We start from the raw sequence: 26,016 nt of genomic DNA on the forward strand, positions 1-26,016 counted from the left end.
CCTCTTCCCCTCCTCCATGATGACATCACAGAGCTGGTGGATGTTAGAGACCTTGCGTTCCCCCTCCTTCCCTTTGAGGATGCCTCACAGATGCTCAATAGAGGTTTGGTGAGAGATGCTTGGCCAGTCCATCACCTTTACTCTCAGCTTCTTTAGCATGGAAGTGGTCGTCTTGGAGATGTGTTTGGGGTTGTTATCATGTTGGAATACTGCCCTGCGGCCCAATTTCCTGAAGGGAGGGGATCATGCTCTGCTTCAGTATGTCACAGTACATGTTGGCATTCATGGTTCCCTCAATGAACTGTAGCTCCCCAGTGCTGGCAGCACTCATGCAGCCCCAGACCATGACACTCCCACCACCATGCTTGACTGTAGGCAAGACACACTTGTCTTTGTACTCCTCACCTGGTTGCCGCCACACACGCTTGACACCATCTGAACCAAATAAGTTTATCTTGGTGTCATCAGACCACGGTTCCAGTAATCCATGTCCTTAGTCTGCTTGTCTTCAGCAAACTGTTTGTGGGCTTTCTTGTGCATCATCTTTAGAAGAGGCTTCCTTCTGGGATGACAGCCATGCAGACCAATTTGATGCAGTGTGCGGCGTATGGTCTGAGCACTGACAGGCTGACCCCCCACCCTTTCAACCTCTGCAGCAATGCTGGCAGCACTCATACGTCTATTTCCCAAAGACAACCTCTGGATATGACGCTGAGCACGGCACTCAACTTCTTTGATCGACCATGGCGAGGTCTGTTCTGAGTGGAACCTGTCCTGTTAAACCACTGTATGGTCTTGGCCACCTTGCTGCAGCTCAGTTTCAGGGTCTTGACAATCTTCTTATAGCCTAGGCCATCTGTATGTAGAGCAACAATTTGTTTTTTCAGATCCTCAGAGAGTTCTTTGTCATGAGGTGCCATGTTGAACTTCCAGTGACCAGTATGAGAGAGTGAGAGCGATAACACCATATTTAACACACCTGCTCCCCATTCACACCTGAGATCTTGTAACACTAACGAGTCACATGACACCGGGGAGGGAAAATGGCTAATTGGGCCCAATTTGCACATTTTCACTTAGGGGTGTACTCACTTTTGTTGCCAGCTGTTTAGACATTAATGGCTGTGTGTTGAGTTATTTTGAGAGGACAGCAAATTTACACTGTTATACAAGCTGTACACTCACTACTTTACATTGTAGCAAAGTGTCATTTCTTCAGTGTTGTCACATGAAAAGATAGAATAAAATATGTACAAAAATCTGAGGGGTGTACTTACTTTTGTGAGATACTGTATATAGTATTTTTTATTATTACAATGATCGATACAATATACAAGCATACATTACACCAAAGGGCCAAATAACGCCCCAATAGGAAGATTGAACATACACAATATTGTGTTATTATTGGAAATCAGGACAAAACTGCTGTCGTCATGTTTCGCGGCACATCTGACCCGCTTCTTCTGGACTATTTGTTTGTCCACAATAATTTCGCAAATATCTGTGAACTAAAAATAGAGAAAAAAACAGAAAAAAACATATACATAGATAAACACACACATAGCATATCACAATCAGTTGGGTCTATAAAAAACAGAAAAACCACAAAAAAATAAAAAAATAAATAAAAAAGGAAGGAGGGGAGGGGGGAGGGAAGATGGGATGAAACAGAGGGAGAAATTATCTAAATAAATTTTAGATACAAAAGAAAAACATAAACCAAAAACACCAAAAGTACCTGACATATCAACTGTAAGGGTCCTTTCACACGTCGCCCGACGGAGTCCGTTCTCTGCTCAGCGGGGGATCGATCTGCCGATCCCCGCTGAGCAGATGGATGACAGCTCCGTGTGCAAAGAAGGAGCTGTCAGATCCCCACTTTCCTCTATGGGAGATTGGAGGAGAACAGACCGCCTGTCCCTTCTCATCCGATCCGATCCTCCAGACAGATGGAAAATAGGGTTTCCATCCATCCGGAATTCATGGATAGGACAGGATCAGATAGGAGCGGGTGTCAGCGGACATGTCTCCGCTGACATCCGCTGCTACATAGGGGTGCATGGAGCATCCGATCAGGTCTGCCTGAAAAACTCACAGGTCAATTGGATCGGAAAAGCCAGTGTGAAAGGAGCCTAAAAAGGATGCGTTCCAGTTAGGGGTAGACAAAAAACAGCTGCATCAAAGACCACGGAACCACCAAAAATTGCCACTTTTTTTGTGAGTCCTGTTGACGTCAAAGGTTGCTGACGAAACGCGTCTAGGATACACCGCTACGTCATTTCCGGTATTTGGAACGCAGGACGACGTTCCGGACCTTGAAACTGCTTTTCTGTTTGTTGGCATTTGTTTATGGAACTGTAAGTCACTTTCATTTTTTAATAAACGGATTTTAAATATACTCTGCATCTGCCTGGGTTTCACATATGGTCGAGTGGATCGCTGTGGGGACCTATATTTGTACTGATACTGTCCAAGCTTCCTTTGACTAACTGTAATAGGGGTCAATAATATCTGGTAAGTGGGCTGTGCATGTGATGTCGGCGGAGGAGGGCACTAACCCACGAACACGAGTGATCAGTGTTTTTGGAGGCACAGAAACCCAACATACTCACCTATAGAAGTTTGGCACAAATTATTTGGACACGGACTTCATTTATTTATTCACGTTTATTGGACTTGTCTAATTGTTTGAGCGCGGTCTCCCCCTCCCCCCTTAAAAAATTGCCACTTGCCCGACATCAAGAGGAAATTCTGAGATAAAATCATAGATCATTCCAGGTTCAACACATAGGGTGTCTGTGTGCTAGAGGTAACATTGGACAATAAACACACCCAGCAAATAGAAGGGTGGGGGAGAGAAAAGGAAACAAAAGATAAAAGTAAGAACCCTTTAGACCCAGATGAGTCATGATCAGGTGATCATTAACCACTTGCCTACAAGGGCAGTTTTGTTTGTTTTTTTGCACACATTAAAATCAGCATTATTTGTTGGAAATTGCTCTGAGGGTCTGAGGGAGTGTCCCCATTGTATCCAATAGGGGAGCCTGTTGGACAGTAGAGGCAACTTAGCCAGTGACGCACAGGCTTTTGTGGCAGTACCAGTGGGAGGGCACAACAGTGGTGCATCCTGGGATTGACCATAAAAGCCAAGGGCACATGTGACAGGGTGTCTTTGGGCAGGAAGCCAAGTCCCAGAAGGAGGGCACGGCTGTGTCTCCTTCTGCAGCTGGGAAAGGTGGTCACAGGCAGTCAGCCTGGTGAACCTGAAGGTGTTGCTGAATGCAGAAGTCCAGTGGATGCTGACAAGAGGAGTTTGGAGGCAACGATGACTCTGGAAAAACAGTGTCCATGAGTACAGAGGAACTTGCCCAGGGGTCTGCCAGGAAGGGGGACCACTCCAGAGGCTAGAGTCAGCGGACGGGTGTCAGCACACCAGCATTGAGAGTAAAGGGGGTCCCAGTTTCAGAACCCTGAAGAGAGCAACTAAAACAGGAGCTTTTCTAAACATCTTCACCTTAGTGGCAGGGTGAAGCAGCAGCCTTGCCGCACACACTACAGCTAGTTGTCCCGAAGATTGTGCATAGGTCATAGTTGGAGTATCCCACTCATCCCTTCTCCTATCCCAGTTCCAAATAAAATACACAAAAAATAAAATCCCCTGGACTGTTTACTGACTGAGCCAAGGACTTAAAGTGTTAACCACTTTCCGACCACCGCACGACTGTTTACGGCGGCGGTCAGCCCCTCCTGGGCAAAGTGACGTAGTACTACGTCACTCACCTACGAGCCTCTAGGGGCGAGCGCGCGCCGCCGGAGGTGCGCTCCCGCCCCCGCTCGTTCCCTGACATGTCCGCGCGAGTGACCGGCAGTTCCGATGTCCGCCGGTCACCCGAGATCTCCCGGTGCAGAGGGAGAAAGGCAGGCGGCTGATGTAAACACAACCGTCTGTCATTCTCCCTGATCTAACTGCAGAGATCATATGATCCTGCTATGTAGGATCGTATGTCTCTGTGGTTACATCACTAGCCACGCCCATTTACAGTTAGAAGCACGCCCCTAGGGACACACTTAACCCCTTGATCACCAATAAAGTTAACCCCTTCCCTGCCAGTGTCATTTTTACAGTAACAGTGTCTATTTATAGCACTGATTACTGTAGTAATGTCACTGGTACCCCCAAAAGTGTCAAAAATGTCAGTCAGGGGTCCGATCTGTCCGCAGCAATGTCGCAGTCCCGCAAAAAAAAAAAAAAATCGCAGATCGCCGCCATTACTCGTAAAAAAAAAAAACTATAAAAATGACAAAAATCTTTCCCTTAGTTAGTAAACACAATAACTTTTCCACAAACCAATCAAAATACGCTTATTGCGATTTTTTTTTTACCAAACATATGTAGCAGAAAACAAATTGGCCTAAAATGTAAAAAAATTTTGATTTTTACATTTTTTTTGGGGAATTTCATATAAAAAAAAAATGGAAAAATATTGTTATTTTTTCAAAATTGTCGCTATTTTTTTGTTTATAGCGCAAAAAGTAAAAATCACACAGGTGATCAAATACCACCAAAAGAAAGCTCTGTTTCTGGGAAAGAAAGGACGTAAATTTCATTTGGGTACAGCGTCGCACGACTGCGCAATTGTCTGTTAAATTCACACAGTGCCGAATAGGGCCTGGTCAGGAAGGGGGTAAAATCTTCCGGGGCTGAAGTGGTTAAGAAATGTTGCTAAGGGTAACCCAGGGGAATCCCTTGGGTTACCCTTAGCATCTTCAAACAGCTGCCAAGGGAGTAGTGCTACATACTGTATTTTCTAAAAGTGGAGGCCCTGGAGAAAAAAATAGTGACTGTTGCTTTTTTATAACTCGCATGATATTTGCACAGCTATAATTCAAGTGCATAGTTTCAGGAAAAAAATACACTAAAATGTATTTGAATGCAAATAGACGTAATAATATCCCCACATTTTTTAATAAAATATCAAAGATTTAATTGAGTCGAGTAAATAGATAGCAAACATGTCAAGCCTTAAAGTTGCGGGCGCCCATGAAACTGTGAAAAAAAATTATGGTACCAAAAATTCTCCATAGGAGACGCTTTAAAAGCCTTTACGGATCATCAGTTTAGAGTTAAACATGAATTATGGCCCCAGAATTATCGCTGTCTCCAGCGTTCATGATGACTCACGTGTGCTGCAATAGATGTTTATGTTTATATATATATATATATACATACATGTACTTGCCCTAGGGTGGGGTGTTGGGGAGGCTTTAACCACTTACGGACCGCCCGCCGCAGTTTTACGTCGCTACTTTGACATGAATACCAGGGTTATGGCAGCAGATAGCAGATAGATGCCATTACCCCGGTATGTTTTACTGAGCGGGCGTTCCTCTTTTACATAAAAGTGGTCTCAGAGGCGGATTCGCCGCGGGATCACTTTTATGGGCAGCGGGAGAGGTGCCCCCCCTGCGCCACTTCCCAGTCGTTTTCCCTGCTTACCAGAGCCGTCGGTAGCGGGAAAAACTAACCGGTCCTTTCCCATCCTAGGCACTAAGTCGAGTGAGGGCAAGCTAGCCCCCACTCCACTCTATGGCCTTGGAGGACCGGAATGACGTCATACGTCACTTCCTCACAACAGCCTTAAAGGCCCCACTTTTTTATGATAAAAAAAAAATGACATTTTGTTTTTTTTGTTTTGCTTTTTAGTGTAGATGTGAGATGTGAGGTCTTTTTGACCCTAGATCTCACATTAAAGCGCACCTGTTCTGCTTATTTCTATTCAGGGCTTTTGATTCTCAGAAAATAGTTGCAGGAACTCAACCATGACCCCCTTCCAAAATCCCCTCCTCAAATTGGTCAGAATTTCACTAACAGTGGGAGGGTCTTAAAAGGGGCATTAAATACCAGGAATGTCTTATGTACAGAGTTTGGTGGGGTTACACACAGAGTGCAGATTTCAGTGGGGTTACACACAGGGTGCAGGGTTCAGGAGTGTGCTACGTACTTAGTGCAGAGTTCAGGGGTGTACAGCATACAGAGTGCAGAGTTCAGTGGGTTTACACACAGACTGCAGAGTTCGGGAGTGTGCTACTAGAGATTGCCTTGCGGTTCTCCCGGCGGTCGGTTCGCGGCTAATTTTGCTTGTTCGCAACCCGCAAATTTTGCAAACACGTGGCGTTGTTCGCGGCGGCCATATTAGTTTACATTGGGGAGAACTTTGACCCATGACACAGGCGTCAGGTGGAACGGAAGAAAGGAGAGAGCGGCGCTCTCTCCTTTCTTGCATCTCTCAGGGCTTCTCCACGCTTCAGCCGGCTGCCGCGGACTATAGCTTCCCTACAGTACCAAACTTTGTTCCCCCCCCCCACGCAGCCCCATAACCCCCCCCCCCTCCCATCCACCCACATTCCTTGTACCATCTTGGGATATTAGAAGAGCGCCATGACACCCCCCACTTTCATGTCAGGTGGAACGGGACAGCCAATTGAAACATTTCAGCACATGGACATGCCCCCTACCTCATAAATAGACCAGAGCTGTCAGCCATTTCACATTCTGCTTTTTGTCTGCGTAGGGAGAGGTCTGCTGTGCTCATCAGGGAGAGATTGCCAGACACAAATAGCTCTGTGAAGATCCACAAAAGTCCTTTTCAGGGTTGGTATTTGGTATAGGTCTACTACAGTCTCTTTTTAGTTTAGGGACAGGTATGCTGTGTTCATCAGGGACAGATTGGCTGCAGTCTCTTTTCAGTGTAGGGACAAGTATGCTGTGTTCATCAGGAACAGAGATTGTCAATGACACAAATCGCTCTGTTAAGGTCCACAAAAGCCATTTTAAGGGCTGCTATTTGTTATAGGTGTGCAGTGCGCTATATAGGGGTATAATACACTTATAATATACTTTCTAATGTAGAAAGCATATCATAGTGGATTTGTATTGTGCACTGTGCAGCATTGTGACTGATGTGTTGAGCGTTGCTGCAGCAATACTACAAACAGTGACAAAAACACTTTTAATGTATTATAACTGGTGTGATAGACCAGTGCCCCCCCCCCCCCCAATACCACATATTGAAGTGGGGTGTTATTTAACAGTATAAGAGTGTATTGTAGTCATGCAAAAATTTGGCCTCTTTTGCTGCATTAACCGTGCTACACACAGTGACAACAGTTACTGGCCAATTATTTGTAGAACTGGTGTGATAAAACTGTGATTCCCCAATACCACAGATTGAAGTGGGGTGTTATCTGGGTATACTTTCATAAGTGTATTTGTGTCCTGCAACAGTATTGAGTCTTTTGCTGTGTTAACTCTGATACACACAGTGCCAAACTCACTGGCCAATTTTTTGTACAACTGGTGTGATAAATCAGTGGCCCCCCAATACCACATATTGAAGTGGGATGCTATTTAATAGGATACTTTTCTAACAGTGTATTTTAGTCCTGCAAAAATGTGGCCTCTTTTGCTGTGTTAACAGTGCTACACACAGTGACAACAGTTACTGGCCAATTTTTTGAACAACTGGTGTGATAAACCTGTGGCCCCCCCAATACCATAGATTGAAGCGGGGTGTTATATACCTTTTTCCAGATATACTGCGATTCTCTAGAGACTTTTGTCACAGGGTTGTTTAAAAAATGACAGGCAGAGGAAGAGGCAGGCCCTTCCGCAGGGGTGGTAGGGGTAGGGCAGGAGCAGTAGGCCGGAGCCAAAGTGTGAAGTTTCAGAAGGTGCGTTTGATTACGTCAAAGGACGCACCAGACTTGGTTGAGTGGCTCACTCAGCCTTCCTCTTCTGCACCCTCCTCATCCTCTCTATCTGCACCCTCTTCACTCTCTGCTGTGTGCACCCCCAAAGACACCACCACAAACACCACCACCACCTACCCTCCGCTTGAGTCACTGGAAATATTTTCCGATCCATCACAAGACATTTGCGATGCGTAGCCATTCTTGGCATCGGATCAGAAAGAGGAGGTAGCAACAGCCGCCACTAAGCAGTCTGACGACAGTACCCAGATCAGCCCAAGGAGGTTGGTCCCCACTGTTGCTGGCTACTTCGAGATCTCGAATGTTAGTGGTGGGGAAGGTGACATGCATAATGACGTGTCTATGGACGTCACGTGGGTGGCCACAAGAGAGGAAAAGGAGGGGAGTTCAGAGGGAGAGACGGACCAGCAGATAGGGAGGAGAGGCAGGCGGAACTTGCATTGCACAAGAGGTACAAAGCAGACTGCAAATTTATCAGGAGCGAGCCATCAAGCATGTACAGTCACATCTGGTGCTCCCAGGACGCCGGCACATGGCTCCGCAGTGTGGGCTTTTTTTAATGTGTCCGCTGCTGACAACAGTGTTGCCATCTGCAGCCTTTGCAGACAACGCATAAGTCGCGGTAAGCCCAACACTCACCTAAGGACGACGCCTTAAGAAGGCACCTGAACTCCCATCACCGAGCCCAGTGGGAGCAACACCGTCAGAACCCACAAAGCCATACTCCATGCTCTCACCGTCCAGCCTCTTCTCCTTCTCCTGTCTCCTCACAATTGTCCTCCACTCCACCTTCCATGATGCCGTCGTCACGTTGTTCTGGAAAAAGGCAGGCTTCTGTGGCCCAAATGTTGGAGCGTAAAAAAATGATGCCGCTGGATAACCATCTTGTCCAACTTTTGACTGTTGGCTTGTCGCAACTGATAGCCCGCCAACTACTGCCATATCAACTGGTGGACTCGGAGGCCTTTTGGAAATTTGTGGCCATTGGAACACCACAATGGAAGGTCCCAGGCAGGAAATATTTCTCGCAGAAGGGCATTCCAGAGCTGTATGGCCATGTTCAGCGTCAAGTGAATATATCTCTTGCACACAGTGTCAGTGCCAAGATACATCTGACCACAGACACATGGTCTAGCAAACACGGGCAAGGAAGGTATATCACTTTTACTGCCCACTGGGTGAACCTTCTGACGGCGGTCAAGCATGTAACCCGTGGCACCCGTGTAGATTTTGATTGTACCGCCATGGATTGCATGCAGGCCTGCCTCTTCTTCTCCTCCTCCTTCATCCTCCCTCTCCTCCTCGGCTGACCCCTCCTTTTCCGTCTCTTCTGCTGTGCCACCTAAGATCCCCAGAACCTATTCCACATGCCAGGTGAGACGTTGCCATGCTGTGCTGCGTGTGTCATGCCTGGAAGTCAAGAGCCACACTGGTCCTGCACTCCTTTCAGCTTTGCGTTCACAGACAGATCAGTGGCTGACACAGCTCAATTTGATAGTTGGTAAAGTGGTGTGCGACAACAGTGCCAATCTGCTGAGCGCGCTGAAACAGGGCAGGCCAGGAAAATCTCAGGCCATTTCAGAAGATCTTACACAGTCATGGCTCGCCTTGCTGACATTCAGCGTCGACACAACCTGCCCGTCAGTCGTCTTATTTGTGACTGCCCGACGTGATGGAACTCTACATTGCATATGCTTGCTAGGCTGCTCCAGCAGAAACGTGCAGTTAACGACTACCTGTACGAACTCTGCGGCAGGACAGGTTCTGGGGAGCTTGGGTTTTTTTCACTTCGCCAGTGGCTGCTCATGCGGGATGCATGCAGACTTCTGCGGCCATTTGATGAGATCCCCAAACTGGTCAGTCACGGTCAGGGCGCCATCAGTAACATTGTACCTTACGCCTTCTTTCTGGAGCGTGGATTGCGTCGTGTCATTGCCATTGTCTGAAGAGGAGTCAGAGGAGGATGGTGCTCGGGGGGATGAGGAGGAGCAAAAAGAGCATGCTTTAAACCTTTCTGGCATCCCTGGTGTTATCCGTGGATGAGGGGGAGGAAAACGAGGACGACATTATCCTGGATGATGAGCTGGAGCCAGGCCACTACACCGCTTCCAGTTTAGTGCGAATGGGGGCCTTCATGCTCCAGTGGTTTAGGGGGGACCCCCATATAAAAAGCATAAAGGGCAAGGACCAGTACTGGGTGGCAACGTACTTAGACCCTGGGTACAAACAAAAAATGGCGGTCAGAATGCAGCACTTCCAGGCCTTGCTGCGAGAAATGCTGCATTCTGCTTTTGCGTGCACTGGCAGAGGAATTTCCAGTCACAGAGAGACAGTTGTGGGTAGCAATCGAACAGCGCCTGCAAGAAGAGGGCGGTTGGAAGATGTCTTGGTCACTTCAGATATGAGATCCTTCTTTCAGCCGAACCATCGACAGCTGTACTCCGGATCCAGCATGAGGGAACGCCTAGACCGGCAGGTGTCCGACTACATCGGGTTAACGGCCGATGTGGACGCTCTGAGGAGTGATGGACCTCTGGACTACTGGGTGGGCAGGCTTGACCTCTAGCCAGAGCTTGCACAATTTGCAATGGAACTGTTGGCTTGCCCCCCGTCCAGTGTTCTGTCCGAAAGGATGTTCATCGCAGCAGGGGGGGGGATCGTGACCGATAAGCGCACTCGCCTAGCTCATGACAGTGTAGACTTCCTCACATTTATAAAAATGAATGAGGCATGGATCTCTGAGGAATTCAACACAGTAGACCATGTTTCATTGAAATTTCTCATGACAGGCCACAAATATCCACCAGACCGCTATCCACCCACAGCAATTCCTGGTCCTTGTCTTCGCTAAATACAGCGGCATAAAAGGCATTTCATGTCCATTGAATGCCTAATTTTTGGGGCCTTTCATGGCCGACAATTATTTTTTCTGTCAATGCCTAATGAACCTTCAGCCACGGAATACTACGTTCTTAGCTGTCAGGCAAACCCATGTGGGCTAATTTGTGGAGCCTTTTATGGCCGACACTTACTTATTTATCCTGTGAATGCCTAATGTACCTCCAGCCACCAAATACTACGTTCTCAGCTGTCAGGTAAACCCATGTGGGCTAATTTTTGGGGACTTTTATGGCCGACACTTATTTATCCTGTGAATGCCTAATGTACCTTCAGCCACAGAATACTACATGCTTTTCTGACAGGTAAACCTATGTGGGCTAATTTTTGGGGCCTGTACTGGCCGACACTTACTTTTATATCCTGTGAATGCCTAATGTACCTCCAGCCCCCAAATACTACGTCCTTAGCTGTCAGGTAAACCCATGTGGGCTAATTTTTGGGGCTCTTTATAGCCGACACTTACTTATTTATCCTGTGAATGCCTAATGTACCATCAGCCACAGAATACTACATTCTTTTCTGACAGGTAAACCCATGTGGGCTAATTTTTGGGGCCTGTACTGGCCGACACTTACTTCTATATCCTGTGAATGCCTAATGTACCTCCAGCCAGCAAATACTACGTTCTTAGCTGTCAGGTAAACCCATGTGGGCTAATTTTTGGGGCCTTTTATGGCCGACACTTACTTCTGTATCCTGTGAATGCCTAATGTACCTCCAGCCACCAAATACTACGTTCTTAGCTGTCAGGTAAACCCATGTGGGCTATTTTTTGTGGCCTTTAATGGCCGACACTTACTTCTGTATCCTGTGAATGCCTAATGAACCTTCAGCCACAGAATACTACGTTCTTAGCTGTCAGGTAAACGCATTTGGGCTAATTTTTGGGGCCTGGAATGGGTGACACTTATTTATCCTGTGATCCTGTGAATGCCTAATGTACCTTCCGCCACAGAATACTACGTTCTTAGCTGTCAGGTAAACGCATGTGGGCTAATTTTTGGGGCCTTTTATGGCCGACACTTAATTATTTATCCTGTGAATGCCTAATTTACCTTCAGCCACAGAATACAACTTTCTTAGCTGTCAGGTAAACGCATTTGGGCTAATTTTTGGGGCCTGGAATGGGTGACACTTATTTATCCTGTGATCCTGTGAATGCCTAATGTACCTTCCGCCACAGAATACTACGTTCTTAGCTGTCAGGTAAACGCATGTGGGCTAATTTTTGGGGCCTGTACTGGCCGACACTTACTTCTTTATCCTGTGAATGCCTAATTTTTTAGACTGGAATTGGAAATCAATGGGTCTGTAAAGGTTCTGCCAAATTGTGGAATGGATGCGGACCCATTTTACAGATGTGTGAATGGACCCTATATGTATTAGACAATGTATTTACTGGCTGCTGTCAGTTCTGGCTGATTTATGAAAAAAAGACAAAAAACATTTTTTTGCTGTAAAAAAAAAAAAATTTAGGGCAACTTTTGCAATTGCAATACTTCAGTTACGACATTGTCCATTTGGTGGGACTATTTGCGCACAGCTAGTAAGTCTTTTGTGGCTGCAAATATGACCTAAAGGTTTTTAAAGTTCGCCTCCCATTAAAGTCAATGGGGCCCGCCACGAACTTGCGGTTCGCGGACATTTGAGAAAGTTTGCGGCTAACATTCGCGAACCGCCCCAACCGATTTTCGTCCATCCCTATTGGGCAGTAGCAGGCGTAGTGTCTAGGGGACGCCTGCTCTGCTTTTGCAGCCTGCTCCCTCTTCTGCTGTGCTGGTGGCCCTGTGCGACCACTGCCTCTTCCTCCGAATTACACAGGTCACCTGCATGACGTTGATTCCATGTGGGGTCGAGGACCTCATCGTCCTCCACATCATCTTCCACCCAGTCTTCACCCCTGCCCTCCTTGTCGGTCTCCACAATTCTGAGTGCCGCAGCAGTTGGCACCTGCGTTTCGTCATCGTCGGAGACGTGCTGCAATGGTCCTCCCATGTACTCATCTTCAAACATAAGTGGTTGGGCATCGTTGCACTCAATCTTTTCCACTTCTGGGCCAGGGTTAGGTGAATGTCCCTGGGAAACCATGCTAACAGAGTCATCAAAAAGCAGAAGAAACTGCTGCATGACTTGGGCCTCAGACTGCTTGGCTGATTTGCAAGGGGTTGAGGTGAAAGACTGATGGACATCGGCTGCAGGTGCCAACTCTGATCTTTCAGCAATAGACTGGGTGGGAGACAATGTGAAGGTTGAATATCAGCAACCCAATCTACTATCGCCTGTACTTGTTCTGGCCTCAACATTTGTAGAGCCGCATTAGGCCCGACCAAATACTGCTGCAGGTTCTGTCGCCTACTCGCACCTGAGAAAGGTGTTTCACTTGTGCGTGTAGCTGGCACAGATCGACCACGTCCTCTCCTTGTAACAGGAGCTCCACCAGCAGCACCACGGCCGGGGCCACGTCCCTTATATGACGTTCTCCTCATATTTCTCAAATTTAGGATCTTGCCCTAAATGGGTGTTTTTTGAATAGCAGAATAGAACAACAGTATGTTGTGTATTTTGCCTAAAAATTGTGTTTTTTGACTAACACAGTAGGACAGCAGCTTGAATTCTATACGTACAGATGCAGCAACAAGGGCTATAAAATTATGGATTTTAGCCCAAAAAGGGTGTTTTTGAAAACCCAGAAAATTATAGCTATATATAGCTTAAAATGCGCACTCAATATTGCGACAGAGGCCCAAGAAGGAGGATGATGCCAAAAATGGGTGTTTTTTTAAACCCTGAAAACTATTGCAGTATTTCAAGCTTGTTTTTATCACACATGCAGCAAGCAAGGGCTGTAAAACTGTGTTTTTTGCCCAAAAATTTTGTTTTTTGACTAACACAGTAGGACAGCAGCTTGAATTCTACAGGTACAGATGCAGCAAGCAAGGGCTATTAAATTGTGGATTTTAGCCCAAAAAAGGTGTTTTTAAAAACCCAGAAAATTATAGCTATATATAGCTTTAAATGCGCACTGAATATGCTGGTGCACTGAGCTTGCATAAAATATCCCCCCCCCCCCCCCCCCACCGCCCACCTAACAGATGGATAAAAGTATTTTTTTTGTCACTGGGATCAGGGCAGGGTAAAAAGATTGTGCACTGAACCCACACAACAAAATCTATGTAGATGAGTTGAAGTTCTGATTAAAGAATAATATTAATGATTCTGTCCTCCTTCTATATTCTCTTCCTCTCTCCCTCAATGCAGCAGCGCCCTAGTACACAACAAAATCTATGAAGATTAATTTGAATGATCAAAGATTCTGTCCTACTCCTATGCTTTCCCTCATAGTAGCAGCCGCAGGCAGCCTTTCCCTACACTAGATAGAGGAGAGTGACGTGCGGCGCTATGTGACTCCAGCTTATATAGAGGCTGGGTCACATGCTGCACTGGCCAATCACAGCCATGCCATTAGTAGGCTTGGCTGTGATGGCTTCTAAGGGCACACCAGTTAAACGCTTGTGGATTGGCTGCCCTGCATCTTTTTTTGTGCGCCATTAAATTGCCGGACACAGAACTTGATAACGAATATACAGTACGATGTCCAGGTTCGGGTCCGGTACCCGAAAACTCTAATGTCCGGTAAGAACGCGAACGTTACAGTTCGGGTTCGCTCAACCCTAGTGCCGGGCCCTGGAACCCTTTCCGTATTCCAGCACTCGGCACAGAAAGGTGTAATGTAGCGCCCAACATGCAGAGTGCTGGAACACGGAGAGGGTTCCAGTGCCCGGCACCCCTCTGCCACTGTGCATGTTGGGCGCTACATTACACCTTTCTGTGCCGAGTGCTGGAACATGGAGAAGTTTCCAGTGCCCGGCACCCCTTTGCCACTCTGCATGTTGGACGCTACAATACACCTTTCTGTGTTGAGTGCTGGTACAAAGAGAGGGTTCCAGTGCCTGGCACCCCTTTGCCACTCTGCATGTTGGGCGCTACAATACACATTTCTGTGCCGAGTGCTGGTACACAGTAAGGGTTCCAGTGCCCAGCACCACTTTGCCACTCTGCATGTTGGGCGCTACATTACACCTTTCTGTGCCGAGTGCTGGAACATGGAGAAGTTTCCAGTGCCCGGCACCCCTTTGCCACTCTGCATGTTGGACGCTACAATACACCTTTCTGTGTTGAGTGCTGGTACAAAGAGAGGGTTCCAGTGCCTGGCACCCCTTTGCCACTCTGCATGTTGGGCACTACAATACACATTTCTGTGCCGAGTGCTGGTACACAGTAAGGGTTCCAGTGCCCAGCACCACTTTGCCACTCTGCATGTTGGGCGCTACATTACACCTTTCTGTGCCAAGTGCTGGAACATGGAGAGGGTTCCAGTGCCCGGCACCCCTTTGCCACTCTGCATGTTGGGCGCTACAATACACCTTTCTGTGCTGAGTGCTGGTACAAAGAGAGGGTTCCAGTGCCCGGTACCCCACTGCCAATCTGCATGTTGGGCGCTACAATACACCTTTCTGTGCCGAGTGCTGGTACACAGTAAGGGTTCCAGTGCTCGGCACCACTTTGCCACTCTGCATTTTGGGCGCTACAATACACCTTTCTGTGCTGAGTGCTGGTACACAGAGAGGGTTCCAGTGCCCGGCACCCCGCTGCCACTCTGCATGTTGGGCGCTACATTACACCTTTCTGTACCGAGTGCTGGGACACGGAGAGGGTTGTCTGTTGGGCACTACATCATTCCTTTCTGCGCTGAGTGCTGGAGCACAGAGAGGGTTCCAGTGCCCGGCACCCCACTGCTGTTCTGCATGTTTGGCACCATACAGTATCGCAGCTGTCTCCCGGGCTCCAGTCCTGGGACATAGGTTGGGACAGAGTGATAATGATAATGCGCACAGGGTGATTAGGGTGTGCCCAGGCACCTCCGACACACTCCATGCACACGCCAACGAAAACAGCTATTTCTTTAGGATAACAAAAGGTAGAAATCTGAAATTAAGCTTGATACAATCCCTGCAATGTACAGAGATCACCCAGAGGGGGAGGGGCTTTTTCTTTTCTCAACTAAAGTGGAGGAACTCTTTAACCACAACAACTCCTGAGTCTTCTCTGACTATGAGGACATCTAGTGGCCAACAGGGGAACTACAACAGGAAAAATATGTGCCCCACCCTGCAACAATAACACATTCTACTCCACAAAGATCACTGAAAATGTCTCCTGTATTGTGCGTTGTTACAGTTTGGTGATCAGAGAGCGGCGCCCTTCACGTGAGCCCGGTGCAGCCTCTGGCATTCCCTAATAGTCGCAGGGCGTCTCCCCGTATAATAAACGCTCTGCGAAATGTCAGATCTACTTTCACTTTCCTGTGCAGAGAATTCACAGAAATACATCTGAGATGTGTCACCGCTGGCCTGGAGGAAAAAATGTCCTCTGATACCCATACATAGCGAGCACATGAAATCAGCATTCCGCATATCACTCCGAATATATTTATAATGTACGTCTTTATTGGTGTCAGTTCATTAAAGAGGTATTACACCCCAAAGCAAAAATTACTTATATTGCAGCTTACCAATTCTTAGATGTGGACGCTGCATTTGTTTTATCTTTAACCACTTCTGGACCGGAAAGGATTTTACCCTTTTACCGCTTCCGGACCGCCCGCCGCAGTAACTGCGGTGGGCAGCCCCTCCTGCGTGAACCGACTTAGGTCGGTCGCGCGCCTGCAGCTAGGGGGCGAGCAGGCGGCGCCTCCGGCGCGCGCCCGCCCCCTCTCGGCAGCAGGGACTTCCGATGCATGGGGCAGGCGGCTCCGATTGCCACAGGCCACCCGCGATCGCTCCCCACTGAGAGAGAAGGACGCTCAGATGCTGTAAACACAGCTGACCGTTCTTCTATCTGGAATGATCACAGGGTCTGCAGAAGCCATGGAGAACATTATGCTGCCTGTAACATCATTCAGCATGACCGGTTTGGTGGTGGGTCAGTGATGGTGCAGGGAGGCATCCATGGAGGGACGCACAGACCTCTACAGGCTAGACAATGGCACCCTGACTGCAATTAGGTATCGGGATGAAATCCTTGGACCCATTGTCAGAGCCTACGCTGGTGCAGTGGGTGGTGGGTTTCTCCTGGTGCACGACAATCCAATAGAACACCTCTGGGACATTATGATTCGGTCCATCCAACGCCGCCAGGTTGCACCTCAGTCTGTTCAGGAGCTCAGTGATGCCCTGGTCCAGATCTGGGAGGAAATACCCCAGGACACCATCCATCGTCTAATTAGGAGCTTTCCCCGACGTTGTCAGGCATGCATACAAGCATGGGGGCCATACAAGCTACTGAGGACCATTCTGAGTTGCTGCAATGACATTTCAGCAAAATGGACTCGCCTGCTGCATCATTTTTTCACTTTGATGCGAAAATCCTCTGTATTACACAGTAATAGCTCCTAGTATTGGTGCCAGTTTATGCAGTGATAGCCCCAAGTACTGGTGCCAGTTTATGCAGTAATAACCCCTAGTATTGGTGCCAGTTAACGCAGTATTACCCCCAGTATTGGTGCCAGTTTTTGCAGTGATAACCCCTAGTATTGATGCCAGTTTATGCAGTAATATCCCCTAGTATTGGTGCCAGTTTATGCAGTAATAACTCCTAGTATTGGTGCCAGTTTATGCAGTGATAGCCCCAAGTACTGGTGCCAGTTTATGCAGTAATAACCCCTAGTATTGGTGCCAGTTAACTCAGTATTACCCCCAGTATTGGTGCCAGTTTATGCAGTAATTGCCCCTAGTATTGGGGCCAGTTTATGCAGTAATATCCCCTAGTATTGGTGCCAGTTTATGCAGTAATAACTCCTAGTATTGGTGCCAGTTTATGCAGTAATAACTCCTAGTATTGGTGTCAGTTTAATCAGTAATAACCCCTAGTATTGGTGCCAGTTAACGCAGTATTACCCCCAGTATTGGTGCCAGTTAACGCAGTATTACCCCCAGTATTGGTGCCAGTTCATGCAGCAATAACCCCTAGTATTGTTGGTACCAGTTTATGCAGTAATAACCCCTAGTATTGATGCCAGTTTATGCAGTAATTGCCCCCAGTATTGGTGCCAGTTTACGCAGTAATAAAGCCTTATTGAAGAGTTAAGCTGCCTGTGGATGCTGGCAAGTCAGCAGATGACTGTACTGTCCAGACAGACTGGGTCTCAGGCTTCATTCACACCAATGCATTTTTTCATGCTTTTTGCCTTATGCCTTTGGACATTTTTATAACATGGGTTCCTTCACATCAATACATTTTTGTGCCTCTGCACTTTTGGAATGGGTCAGGGACTTTAGCTACTTGCCCACCGCCCGCCATGTATCTACTTCGGCAGTGTGGCTCTATTGCGCAAAATGACATACCTGTATGTGGTTTCACTCAATTCCCACTAGATGGCGCGTTCGCAGTGCCGGAGGTATGATTGCACTGCGATTGGCTAGAGGTGATGTCAATTAGCGAATCCGGCAGGCCCAATCTCTGCTGACCACTCGTGATCATCCCCAGGAGAGGCAGATCGCCGTTCTGCAAGGGGACAAGACAGAGATCTTGTGTTCCTGCTAATCAGGAATACAGATCTCTGTCTTCCCCCAGTCAGTGCAACCCCCCCCCCCCCCCTCACACACACACAGTTAGTAAGCACTGACCCTTTGGTCACCCCTGATGTTAACCCCTTCCCAGCCAGTGTCATTAGTACAATGACAGTGGATGTTTTTTTAGCACTGATCATTGTATTAGTGTCACTGGTCCCCAAAAAGTGTCAGGTAGGTGTCCGATTTGTCTGCCGCAATGTGGCAGTCCCGCTAAAAATCGCTGATCACTGCCATTACTAGTAAAAAATAAACAAATAAAAATTCCATAAATATCCCCTAGTTTGTAGATGCGATAATTTTTGCGCAAATCAAAATACACTTATTGGGATTTTTTTTTTTTTACCAAAAGCATGCAGCAGAATACAGATTGGTCTAAATTGGTGAAAAAATTTGATTTTTAAAATTTTTTTTATTGGGATTTTTTTATAGCAGAAAGTAAAAAATATCGTTTTTTTTTTTTTAAATTGTTGCTCTTTTTTTGTTTATAGCGCAAAAAAATAAAAATCGCAGAGGTGATCAAATATTACCAAAAGAAAGCTCTGTTTGTGGGGAAAAAAGGACATCAACTTTATTTGGGTACAAAGTTGCACGACCGCGCAATTGTCAGCTAACCACTCGCTGACCAGCTTATACTGCGGCAGGTCGGCAGGTTCACGCAAAACCACGTACCTGCACGTCACTTCGCAGGAGCGCTCATAGGAGGTGCGCACGCACCCATTCACCACAGGGGAATCTGATCTGCGGGTCCAGGGCTCCCTGTGGAGACAGAACGGTGGTCTGCCCTTATAAAAACGGCAGGTCGCTGTTCTCTCAGCAATGAATGCAGGGCTTCTGTGTTACTCCTATTTAGTAACACAGGTCCCTGTGTTCATTCTATAAGCCCATCCCCCACAGAGATAGAAAGCACCCCCTAGGGACACAGTTAACCCTTTGATCACCCCTGGTGTTGTTCCCTTCCCTGCCAGTGTCATTATTACAGTGACAGTGCATATTTTTAGCACTGATTACTGTAGTAGTAGTAATGCAGAAGAGCTGGCAACAGATTAGAGTGCTGCTAGCCTCTGCCCTCAACTAACAAAGAATGGCTTTTCCTGAAAAAGTGGATGGGACTACAGTCTCCACCTGTATACCCCAGGGATGATGGGCAATCGGCCCAGATCCCTAACAGCATGACAAAGTAAGACCAGCCACCCTGTCTTCTCTCCAGCGGCTGAAAGAACTCCAGGGAGAAGGGCCAGTCCACTCTTCTCCCCAGCAGTGGGTATGCCCTACAAAAGAGGCAGAGGTTGGCTGGGTGAGTATTGCTCTGTTTGGGACAGTTTGTTTGGGGTACTGTGTGGGTAGGACATTGGGGGACTGGAACTATAGTCTAACTGCGAAGTAAACCCGTTTGGGGACTCCTCTTGTGTTAGTCTCCTTCCGAAGGGGGAGAAATATGACAAACTCACTCAAGACAGGGGCTTTTGGAGGGGACTGCAGGCTAGCCTCTTGCCTACTGACTATGGGCCCTGGCTTGTGAGGGAACACTGCTCTTTGTGGGGTGTATGCTGGGGGGACCTGTGACGGTATTCACTGTCACTGGAAGTGAAAAACAGATACTTATTGGGTTGAATTGCTTCAGATGGGACAGTAATATTTGTCAGCAATATCTTCATATAGAAATATGAATATTTATTCCCACTTCACACTGGGAGACTTAGACTGTTATAGACCATTGCCATGAAGTCTGCCTCCTAGATAATGTGTATTCTGTGGGCTTGTCTGTGAGACAGACACACAGACCATTGGCAGACTTCCCTATTGTTTGTGTTTTGAAATGGAATGTGGATTGTGTCTGTTCCATTGTTAAATGTTAATGACCTCACATTGTTCTGTCCAGATGGTTAGATAATTAGTTTAGGTTGATTATGTTCCCGTATACACTTTCATCTGCATATTATAATGTAATCAGCCAGAAGAGAGGGATTGTGTACACTGTATGGGAGTGTAAAACTCTGTTTTCATTGTCATGTCCAGTTCTCCACAAGGTCCACCTGGGCGGTAACCTTGTCGGGGAAAACTGTATAAAAGTATGTTTCTTGTTCAATAAACAGTTATACTTCACCCTCAATCTAGAGTCCTGTCTCTCATTGGAGGAATATGCTACAAGGGATTCTATGTCCTCCATACTCCCTTGGATAATCATTAAGCTCTTGTAAGAGTTTGTGTAAGAGCTTGTTCGTGTTCCTGCTGCACTCTCTGGGGAAAGACAGGTTCACCCACGGGAACCTGGAGCCTTGTCGTAGGTCCAGGGTGGGTAGGAGACGGTGAGACCCCAACCAAGCTGCGGCGGTTCGTGGGGTCTGAGGCGGTTATGGTGTCTGGTGGAGTGCTTGGAGCCCTTGGGAAGCACTAGGAGCATCCGTCAATGGAGGTACCCGGTCGGGGTGCCGGTTGATCCGTTACATTGGTAGCAAGCAGTGGGATGGCGTCCTAATGCAAGGAGAAGCAGCTCGGAGACTCCGGTAGCGTTATTGAGCGAGCTAACATCCGTGCAGCGTCGCCATGGAAGAGGAATTTGTAAGGAGGTTGCAAGAGATGCAGATACAGCACAGGGGACCAGTGTCATACCAGGTCCTGCTAGGATGGCATGATTCTGTGCGCTTGGATCTCTGGAAGGAATCGATAGCCTGTGAGCAGCGTCACCAGGGAAAAATCCTCCCCCCATCCAGAAAAGGTACTGGTCGCAGTATGAATTGCGGGAGCTGTTTTTGGGAGATACACCGCACAAGGAGCAGACAGCTGAGTTAAGCAGGCTGGTCTGGACAGAGATGCGGTTGGAAGAGAGCTATAGAGCCCTCCAGTGACATGTATCCCAAACATGCCTTTGGATAGCGGATGACAGCCCAACAGAAGGCTTTGGCTATGACGGCCGGGGACTGTTGTATGAGGGGACCCTAACTTTGGGAGCGATTTGGAGTGGCAGTTAGAGGAAATTATGGATTACAAAGAAAAGATTCTAAACATCTCGGAAATGCTCTGGGCACTGGAAGATGTGGAGTTTCTGGCCGTTCAGGAACGGGAGCTGGAGATCGCCTACAGATGGCTGCTGGACTCTTCTCAGTGCCAGGGCTGGGCTCCCCTTGCCTGGGAATATCCAGAAAAACCAGCTGACAGTCCAGAAATCCTGACAGAAGAATCGACAATATGGCACAGTAGTAGTGTGCTTTGCTCACCTGCACCCACAGTCTTGAATGCAGATGTCTTATGGCAGATGCAGCAAGTGCTGACTCACCTGGATGAACCTGTTTCTGCATGGGACAAGCTTGGATGGAGGAATGCGTCTGTCCAGCCACTGGATAAATGTATGGGAGAAGAGGAAGTCATCTTCATTCCCCAACCACAGGGAGACAGCAGCCCTTACCCCAATGGTGCAGATGGGACCGCGGTCTCTGCACCAGACCTACAGGGATTCTGTATGGCTGGTCCAGATCCCCAACCTACCCTGCAGCAATACCAGGAGGAGGAGGTAGGCGATCCCTCCTCTCTACAGCAGACCCTCAACCGGGTCCTGGGGGTAGTATTCACCAACTCCAACCCAGCAGAACAGCTGGCAACAGGGCAGAGTGCTACCAATCTCTTCCCAGCACCCGCAAAAGCTACAGAGTTCCAGGAAGCTGGGGAAATCGGCCCCTTGCTCCAGCAACAAGCTGAGGAAGTAAAGCTTGTACACCGAGCTGAAGCGCTGGCAGGCGAATAGAGAGTCAACGACCTCTCCCCTACACCTGTGGCAGTTCTAGAGGCCCAGGGTGAGAAGGGAGAGGAGGTTGCTGCCCTCTCTCCCCAAGTTAGTCAGAGCGGAGGAAACTGTCTTCCCTTCCCAGCCAGGATCTGTGCATCTGGGAGACAGTACCGAAGAAAGGTTGTTCCAACCGCCAGATGGGAGTAAGGAAGATGGAACAGCTGACTCCCCTTCCCAGCAGCAGTTGGTGCCCCAGAATGATGACACCAACCCAGCAGAAGAGCTGGCAACAGAGCAGAGTGCGGCTGGCCTCTGCCCTCAACATACAAAAGATGGAGTTCCTGTGGTAGTAGACGGGACTGCAGTCTTCACGTTTATATCCCAGGGATGCTGGACAGTCGGCCCAGATCCCCAACAGCCTGAGAAAGTGAGCCCCACCACCCTGTCTTCTCTCCAGAAAGGACTCCTTGGAGAAGGGCCAGTCCAAGCTTATCCACAGCGACGAGAGAGAGAGGCAGAGGTTGGCTGGGTGAGTAATGCTGTTTTCTGGATAATTTCTGGATAATTTGTTTGGGGTACTGGGTGGGGGCAGACATTTGGAGGGCCCATGGAACACAGCCTACCTTAGAGAGGTTGGAAAATTATTCTCTCAGCCTACTAGGCTCCTCTTATGTCTAAGTCACCATGTGTCTATTAGGGACACAGGTATGAGCATGGGGGAGGTTTGGGACTTTATATGAGACGCACGGTGGGATATGCCGTGCGTCTCCATCCCGATTCAATATCAGAAAAGGAAGGAGGGTTGGGACTTTGAGTGAGAGACACGACACGGCTTGCAGGAAAAATGTCAAATGATTTAATTGAGAAGTACATATAGGTAAAATACCAAGCATGAAGAATCATACATAAAATAGTTGTCACATACAGAAAGTATAATAACAAATCCAGTGTTCATGGCAACCAAGTGACTGATGTCAAGAAAATATACAATGTTACAACATAACATGAGTATAATTGTTCACAGTAATAAATATGTAATTGTAGTGATCATAACTAGGGTTGAGCGGACACCTAGATGTCCGTGTTCGACGGGTTCGGCCGAACTTTAAAAAAAAAGTCCGGGTCCGTGTCCCGGACTTATACCGAACTTTTCCCGGACACCGAACCCCATTGAAGTCAATGGGGACCCGAACTTTAAGGCACTAAAATGGCTCTAAAACACCAATGGAAAGGGCTAGAGTGCTGCAAATGGCAGCAAAACGTAGTTAAGAGCATGGCAAGTGCTCTGCAAACAAATGTGGATAGGGAAATAACTTAAAACAACAAAAAAGAAAACAGAAAAATAAAACAATGTTCTTCATCTCTGAAGGACGAGGCCCATATGGAGTAGGAGGGAGGTTGAGGTGGTGGTGGATGTGGCTGTGTCATAGGCGTGCGCACAGGGTGTGCCGGGTGTACCTGGGCACACCCTAATCACCTAGGGCACATAGCATTATCGCTCTGTTTGCCAGTGAGGAGATGGGAAAGATCTCCCTCGGACCTGCTCTGCTCTATTTCTCTTTGCCAGCAGGGAGAGTAATGTATCGGGGCCATGTACATGTAGGCAAACACATGCATGTGTATTTCAACTTTGGGGTGCACACCCTAATGCAATAGGCTGCGCACACCTATGGGCGGTGTAGGTGGAAGCGGCGGTGGAGGAGGACCAGGGCCGGATTAAGAGCATCATGGTCTTGGTGCTGAGGATTTTGAAGGGCCTTAAGGGCCGTGCCTTGGCATGCACCCAGAGGAGGAAGGGTGCAGCCATGCATGCCTAATTCAACATGGGATGCTGTCTCTGAAGCCCATAAACACATCCATGCATCGGCAACTGTCCCTCCTTGTCAGGCCTTCGCGCTGTGTGGGGAGGTTCTGAGGGTGCTGCCTGGGGAAGCGAGCATAGAAGCCAGACTTCTGTGTTTACAAGTGACAGAAGAGCGGTCACAGTGAATATGGCCAACCCGGGGCCTATATAAAAAGGTAGGGGCCTGGAGATGCAGCTCCAATAGCCCCTACGTTAATCTGGCCCTGAGGAGGAGGACGAGGTAGCCAACACTGCTTCTTTTCACAAATTTTAAATGAGGGTCCCCCCCCTTAAAAGAGTGAGAAAGAGCAAAAATGGAACAATGGGTGGGTAAGGTCGGTATCCATTGCTATTCTGCACAAGGTACGGAAAAGTCCCGTGGGATCCATGCCTGGTTCATTTTAATGAACATGAGCTTGTCCACATCGTCTCTGGACAGGCGGCTGCGCTTGTCTGTTATAACGCCCCCAGCCGTGCTAAATACCCGTTCAGATAATACACTGGCTGCAGGGCACGCCAGCACCTCCAAGGCGTAAAGGGCAAGCTCAGGCCATGTGCCCAATTTGGAGACCCAGAAGTTGAAGGGGGCAGACCCGTCATTCACTACATGTAGGCGTGTGCACACATACTGCTCCACCATGTTGGTAAAATGCTGCCTCCTGCTAAGACGTTCCATCTGAGCTGCTGGTGCTGCTGTTTGTTGTGGCGTGCCGACAAAGCTTTTCCACATTTCGGCCATGCTAACCCTGCCTTCTGAGGTGCTGGCGGTGCCCTGGTTGCGTTGGCGACCTCCGAATCCTCCTCCTCCTCCTCCTCTGCCTTGTGCTTCCACTGTGGCCCCCCTGTCAGATGGGAATGCCAGCAGCATCGCATCTACCAGCGTGCGCTTGTACTCGCGCATCTTGCGATCGCGCTCCAGTGAGTGAATTAAGGACGGTACGTTGTCCTTGTAACGGGGATCCAGCAGCGTGGCCACCCAGTAATCAGCACAAGTTAGAATGTGGGCAACTCGGCGGTCGTTGTGGAGACACTGCAGCATGTAATCGCTCATGTGTGCCAGGCTGCCCAGAGGCGACGAAAGGCTGTCCTCTGTGGGAGGTGTATCGTCCGTGTCCTCTGTATCCCCCCAGCCACGCACCAGTGATGGCCATGAGCTGGCCTGGGTGCCACCCTGCTGTGAACATGGTTCCATCTCCTCCTCCAGCTCCTCCTCCAGCTCCTCCTCCTCCTCATCCTCCAGAACTGTGCCCCTGCTGGACAATTGTGTCCCTGGCATTTGTGTGTGCAGGAACCCACCCTCGGAGCCCCTTGCGAATGACTGCCCTGAAAGCCTTTGAAATGTTACCTCTTCATCCTCCTCCTCCTCCTCCTCATCCTGTGCCACATCCTCTTCCATCATCGCCCGAATTGTTTTTTCAAGGAGGCATAGAAGTGGGATAATTAAGCTGAGAACGGCGTCATTGCCACTGGCCATGTTGGTGGAGTACTCAAAAACAGCGCAACAAGGCACACAGGTCTCGCATGGAGGCCCAGTTATTGGTGGTGAAGTGGTGCTGTTCCGCAGAGCGACTCACGCGTGCGTGCTGCAGCTGAAACTCCACTATGGCCTGCTGCTGCTCGCACAGTCTTTGCAGCATGTGCAAGGTGGAGTTCCACCTTCTGGGCACGTCACATATGAGGCGGTGAGCGGGAAGGCCGAAGTTACGCTGCAGCGCTGCCAGGCGAGCAGCAGCAGGATGAGAACGCCGAAAGTGCGCACAGACGGCCCGCACTTTCTGCAGCAGCTCTGACATATCGGGGTAGTTTTTAAGGAACCTCTGCACCACCAAATTCAGCACATGCGCCAGGCAAGGGATGTGCGTCAAACCGGCTAGGCCCAGAGCTGCTATGAGATTTCGCCCGTTATCGCACACCACCAGGCCGGGCTTGAGGCTCGCTGGCAGCAACCACTCATTTGTCTGCTGTTCCATGCTCCTCCACAACTCCTGCGCGGTGTGTGGTTTGTCCCCCAAACAGGCAAGTTGTAAAACTGCCTGCTGTCGTTTAGCCCTGGCCGTGCTGAAGTTGGTGGTGAAGGTATTACGCTGTCCGGATGAGGAGGCGGTAGAGGATGAGGTAGCGGAGTAGGATGAGTTAGGAACAGGAGG

General features: G+C 48.4%; 1 protein-coding gene across 1 annotated transcript in view; it reads left to right on the top strand.

Annotated features, from left to right (window-relative positions):
• Window positions 1–26,016, top strand: part of LOC309557593 (protein mono-ADP-ribosyltransferase PARP14-like) — a 254,593-nt gene that overhangs the window by 97,824 nt on the left and 130,753 nt on the right. The window lies entirely within an intron of this gene.

Source organism: Pelophylax lessonae (genome assembly GCF_965119305.1).
Source record: "Pelophylax lessonae genome assembly, chromosome: 6".
Lineage (NCBI taxonomy): Eukaryota > Metazoa > Chordata > Amphibia > Anura > Ranidae > Pelophylax > Pelophylax lessonae.